This window comes from Hakea prostrata, chromosome 1, assembly GCF_041222555.1.
Source record: "Hakea prostrata isolate BN-2017 chromosome 1, UWA_Hpros_2, whole genome shotgun sequence".
Taxonomy (NCBI): Eukaryota; Viridiplantae; Streptophyta; class Magnoliopsida; order Proteales; family Proteaceae; genus Hakea; species Hakea prostrata.
In genome coordinates, this window is record NC_142600.1 from 58,271,100 (window position 1) to 58,277,099 (window position 6,000).

Genomic DNA, 6,000 nt, shown 5'->3' on the forward strand with positions numbered 1-6,000 from the left:
GAAATTAGTCAGTTAAGATTGTGTTAGGATTTGGGTTGGGGCAATATAAAGGGGAAGAGTGTGATTGTGACAAGGGCAAAAGGACTTATTAGTTGTCACATCCACCCAGCCGGTACCCTAATAGCGATACCCGAGTGTGTGTTCCACATCCCCAAAGATCGGTTCATGACAATCATCCTCCCACATTCACAATAATATAATCAAGAACAAGACTAAATCAATGTATAAATTTTATTAAGGAAATAATCAATGAATGGTTTTCAGAGGGATTACAAATCTAGAATCAAAGTGCGGAAAATATGATACTAAGGAATAATCAGAGTATAGAGTATGGCGGAAAATTGCTCTATAGTTATAGCAGAAAGCAGATTGAGACTTAAATGGAAATACAATGGAAAATAACTAAGAATGAGAATAAGATTTAGTCTAGTCGTAGGTCTCTTTCAATTCAAATAAAATACGCCTAAACTCAAAGACTTCAGTATCCAAATGCCAGTGCACTAGCTCCAGAGCATGACTAATCCTAGTACGCTCCATTGTCACACTGGAAGTCTTCTCTGTTATAGTCATAACAGCCAGCACCTTGAAAACCATATGAGTCATCCCTCGTGGTCTTGTATTCTGGGTTCTCGAAGTCATTAGTACCTGCAGCAAGATCTAACAAACGTTGTCCCCAAAGGGGTGAGTTCAAAAGAACTTAGCAAGTAGTTCATTCACAATAACACTTACAATGAATTGCAGAACAGTCATGATGCAATATGATATGAGACAGTAATGCAAGTATGCTACTAACTCTATATATATGCTGGTTTCTATTGGCAGACATGCTTTAAGATAGAACACCATATTCCTCTGGTTAGTCTAGTCACTCTTACCTCAATGACTAAGTATCTTGGGTTCTCTATGGTAATTAAGGTTAAGGCATCCCTCTTGGACATTCCATGGCTGGGGTCTAGGTCAACACTATCGCTCACCACTATTGGTATGAGTATTGGTGCATGTCAAGGTTAAACTTAGCCCAATGCAAGTCATCTACTGAGTTATATCAACTTAGGGTCGGATACTTCCCTTCCGTACACTAGACAATTCGTTCTGGTATCATAACCTCCCTTCCGTGCCTAGGCAGTCTATTCCAATACCTTTCCCCCTAAAGTCATCGTATCCTATGGCTCCGACCAACTCGGACTACGGACTCTTAACCATATTGGTCATCCAAAAATAACAAACGGGATGCCCTCATGTCCTCTCACTGGTTGGCTACCGGTCTTGACAGCCCATGAGCCCAAATCTATTAAGTGTGACCCTACCAATGAATGGCCCCCCACAATGTGATTTGTTTCATTTCACGAGTTGGTTACCGGTCTTGAGCGCCCACAAACCCCTATTGCTGTCATGGGTCACTTGGTCTCAATTCCCCTCCAATAGGGTCTAATATAACAGGGATTTTCCTAGACAAACTCAACTAGACATGCCCTATAAGTATGTCAACCAGTAATCAGGGAAAGTGCCAAGGGGCACCATAGGAAACGTCCCATACCACCTCCACTGGTGTCCAAAGGCAGAAACACCAAAATGGCATTCCCCATTCGCCAGTCACAACTTAAGCAATCGCATCTTAATCTAATCATTCATATTCATAGCGGATAAGCAATTCAAAAAGGTAATATCCAATCATTCATATTAATAATGGATAAGCAATTCATATAAGTAATATCCAAATGTAATTACAAAGTTATAATAATGTTTCAATTTTAAACAAGTTCTAAGAACAATAGAAATATCTTGCATATCAATTTCAACATAAGTAAGAATGTAAACTAGGTTATTTGCAAGCAAACGTCCTTATCTTAACTTGATTCAAAAACTCCGGAGAAAAGATCAGAGGGTAAGTCCAAAGTTACCAAAGAAACCCTAAACAAACATAAGTTCAGCATTAGGAACAAACCACCAAAGATTGGAGATGAAAACTGACCAAAACAGTGAAAGTTGTTGTCACTCTCTACCTTGGTTGCTTATGGTTGGTCGCTCAAAGCAACCAAGGCTTAAGCGACCAAAGGTCTGCTGTACGAACAGAAACCCTAATTTTTGGTTGGAAACTCGTCGTTTGGGATTCGAAACACTTCGAATTAAAAGGGAAGATCAATAACACCAAAAGAAGACTATCTTGCATGGTCTAAGCATCTTATATGGTCAAAGGAAAAGAAATTCAATCCGCGAATTTTACGGAGAGACTAGAGTGAAAGGAAATTCATTTTAGGAAAGAGGGAACAGTAGATCATGCTCGAAAACTATCCTAGGAATAGATCTAATATGAAGTAGAAATCAAAAGTCTTCGAATGAATATACATTCATGAAGGTTACACTAGACTTCCCTTCAAAATCTTCCTGTGTAGTTCACGGAAAGAATAGAGTGAATGGGGATTCACTCTAAGACTATGGGAATAGAAGGAAAAGTCATAGTAGTGGCATGAGACCTTCCTCATAATCATAAGGTGGGTAGAAACAAAGGAGAGAGTAGCTTAGAGAGAGAGCAATCACTAACCTTGAAGAAGAAGATTCAACGGAAGGAACTTTAGCGAATGCTTAAGGATCTTCCTTGGCTTTGATGAGAGTGCTAAGAGGTGCTTACCACGTTCTTTGATGGCTTTAGAACATTATGAGACGAATTAGATCGAACTTAGACTATATAGGGCTTTGAAAACCTAAAATTTCAAAGAATGACCAAACTGTCCCTAGGAGCTTTGGTCGCTTGGTGGTTGCTCGCTTTAAGGGACCAAGCAAGATAGTAAGGTCAAAAATTAGATTTTTGGCCTCCGAAAGCCACAAGCTCCATTGGGTCCTTTTCCAACTTATCAAAGGGTCTTACTTTAACTTGTAGGACCTTTTAAAGATGTCAAACTTGAGTTCAAGTCCGTCAAACAAGCTCAACACCAACAAGTTGCAAACTTCTTCTCAAAGTCAGTCAGGGTTTCCAAAAAAGAAACTCTATCATCAATCTCCATTGTCTCTGGGTTAGAGTCAATGGGTTCAACTAAGATGGCCCACAATTGTCTTCTACCCTCACTTCGGGTCTTCGGACCTACAACATAGATTTTTGGGTTAGGGTTTGAGCTGGATTTCACACTCGTTGTGCAAGGAAAGCTTGCTTGTAGAGAGCGGAAGACCCTAGGTTGGGGCATATTGAGTGGTGTTTTCAGATCTAGGAGGTTCCTGTAATGGAATTTACATTTACTTTTCAGATCTTGTTTATCCCCATTAAGTGCTCTCTGTGTGAGTTTGAGTGAATCCATTTAGGGCTCGATTCAAGGGTCTTAACATAGTGCATAGCCGATGTATGTCCATGTATGTGTGATACTGCCATTGGACATTATTGTGCCCTAACTCTAAGCAATAATAGAAGGTATAATATATAAACAATCTTCCATTGCTACATGGATAACAACCTCGTCCAAAACTATCTCAAGTTTAGGTTGTTGAGTGTTGGGAAAAATATCGAAAGATGGTTCACTCTTTTCCCATTTGTGTAAAAGATTGACAGAGAAAAAGGACAAAAAAAGTATTCGTGAATAGTGCCTGTGTGGGGCCCACATGAATAGTACTGTGTGGACCCATGTGAAGATAACAAAAGAAACACAGACATAATACGTGATTCGGCTTGCCTACATTCACGGAAGTAATGGGACTTTTCACTATGAGAAAATAGAAATACAACACTTGTACAGTGCTTGGATTTAAAACCAAACTCAACCTTGTAGCTAAAACTGGATACCCCTGTAGACCCTCTCTCAACTCACACCCTCAACCCTTGAAGAGTTTCAAACCCACTACTCCAACACAGAAAGCACCTCAGTCAAACCCCCAAAACCTTGCACTTAATGAGTTCTCTTGCTCACTTGCCTTTACTTCATGCAAACCCCCACCCCCCAATCTATCTATATATGGGGAGGTGAACGATTAAGAGAGAAACAAAACCTTTCACATTAACTGCATTTGTCTTCATGCAATTAATAACATCTTGACATTTACATCTTTGCATTTATAAGGAGAGAAGAAAACTCTCTCCTTTAGTTTCCTTTAACACATGGTTTTTCTCTTTGTTAACAAAGAGGGCTGAAGAAATGCACCAAATTTGTTAGTCAAATTTGGTTTGTCCTCTTGTGAGGAGGCCCACAACAAACTCCCCTCCTGACTCATAAGGAGGGACAACTCATGCCTATTGCCTGCCATGCTTCTAGAGTAGTCATTTGGGGTTAACAGCTGGTTCTTCTTTGGGCTTTAATGGTTTGGATGTTTTATCTCATGCTAGTCCAGCAAGTGGTTTGGGCTTAGCTAGTGAATCTCTCTCAAGTCCAAGTGTTTCTAATTCACGCCTAGAAGCTTTGGATTCGGCTAAAACTATAGTATATACATGCATGTAGTAATGAGTGACAAATTTCCCCCCCCCCCCCTCTTTTTCCTCTCTCTCTCTCTTCTTGCTTCTTCAAGGCTATATCTTATGGAAAGTGGGGTGTGAAATGAACACCCTCCCTTGTTTCCCCTGTACCTAAAGGGAACTCTCTCCCTTTGTATAATCTTTCCTTTTGAATTAGACTTTAGGCAAAGAGGAAGAAGTACAAGCCATAACCATTAGATTCTGTGTCAAAGTTAACCATTACGGGTATTTGTTATCGAAGAATTGATTGAATGAGAACAGTTCAAAGAGTGATAGAGGGCAATGCTGGACTGAAAGACATTATCATAGAAAACCTAATGTCTCATATTAAAATCAGTAAAATATGAACTTATAGAAAGTGGCAATATGATTCCTACTTAGAAAGTGTATCACCCAGCAAGTCATTCAAACGAAAAGGAACCACTGTGATCATGAAGACGATAAGAAAAACATCTACTCTAACCTAATATTGCTACTGAGGCTAAGACATGCACCCAGAGCGAACTAACTAGAAGAACCTAAAGATTGCAACCATGGTAGACATTACAAGCAGCAATATTAATTGCACCATTGGAACTTGAAGACCCACTAGTCCCATTCTGGGTCGGCAGCAGTGGAGAAGAATTCTCTGGTTCCAACACCTAGCTGGCCCTCTAAAGTCTTAATTTCCTTTTGCTTTGTATAGGGGTTTCGGCAGTTCAATAAATTAACCATCTTTGCTCCTGTCTGTATTGGTCAAATGCCATTAATTGCTGCATCATATATAGCTCAAATATCCTAATTTTCTATAGGTCTTGTCTTCTGCCTCTAAACAGCATTTATTAGTTTTGTTCAATCTAAGATCTATAGAATTTTATTTTTTTTATTCTTTTTGAACACATTATGATGATCTTTTGGCAAAATCATGCATATGTGATAAACTATGCATTCTGAAACAGTGTAGGTGTACTTACATAATCTGCATGAATAGAAACTAATGGCAATAAGCCATTTCTGTTTATGGTTATGGACATGTCTCTTCTGGCTCTTGCACATCTGAATAGGAGTCTCACCCATCTGATTATTAAACTTACACTAACAGGTAAGATTGATGTTAATAGAGTGAGAATGAATCTGAGGTGGCCTTCGGGTGAAACTGTGGTGACTGAAATAGAATAAGTAATGGCTATTGCTATCATGGAGATCTGCAACTCCAATTGCAGAGGAAATCTGCTTGTCAAGATATTGATCATGAATAGCGACAAGTAAAATCCGGTAGAATTGAAGAACAAGAATATCCCAAATGTTACCTTTTGCTTTGTTCCATAAATAGAGACTGCCTTGCTGTGTGATGGGGTGGTGCATCATCCTGCCAAACAACCCCGGGAAGGTTCAAAGACAATGAGATGTGATTGAAAAGAGAACAAAGTCAGCAAAAAATTGAAGAGTTGATCAATGAGATGACAGACATGAAACGTTAATTAGTGGAGGAGAAAAAAGCTTTTAGTCAACTTCGACTTGAAATGACCCAATTAATTCAACTTGTAATAGATAGGTTTGATTCACAAGGTTCAACTCACTGAAAGCTC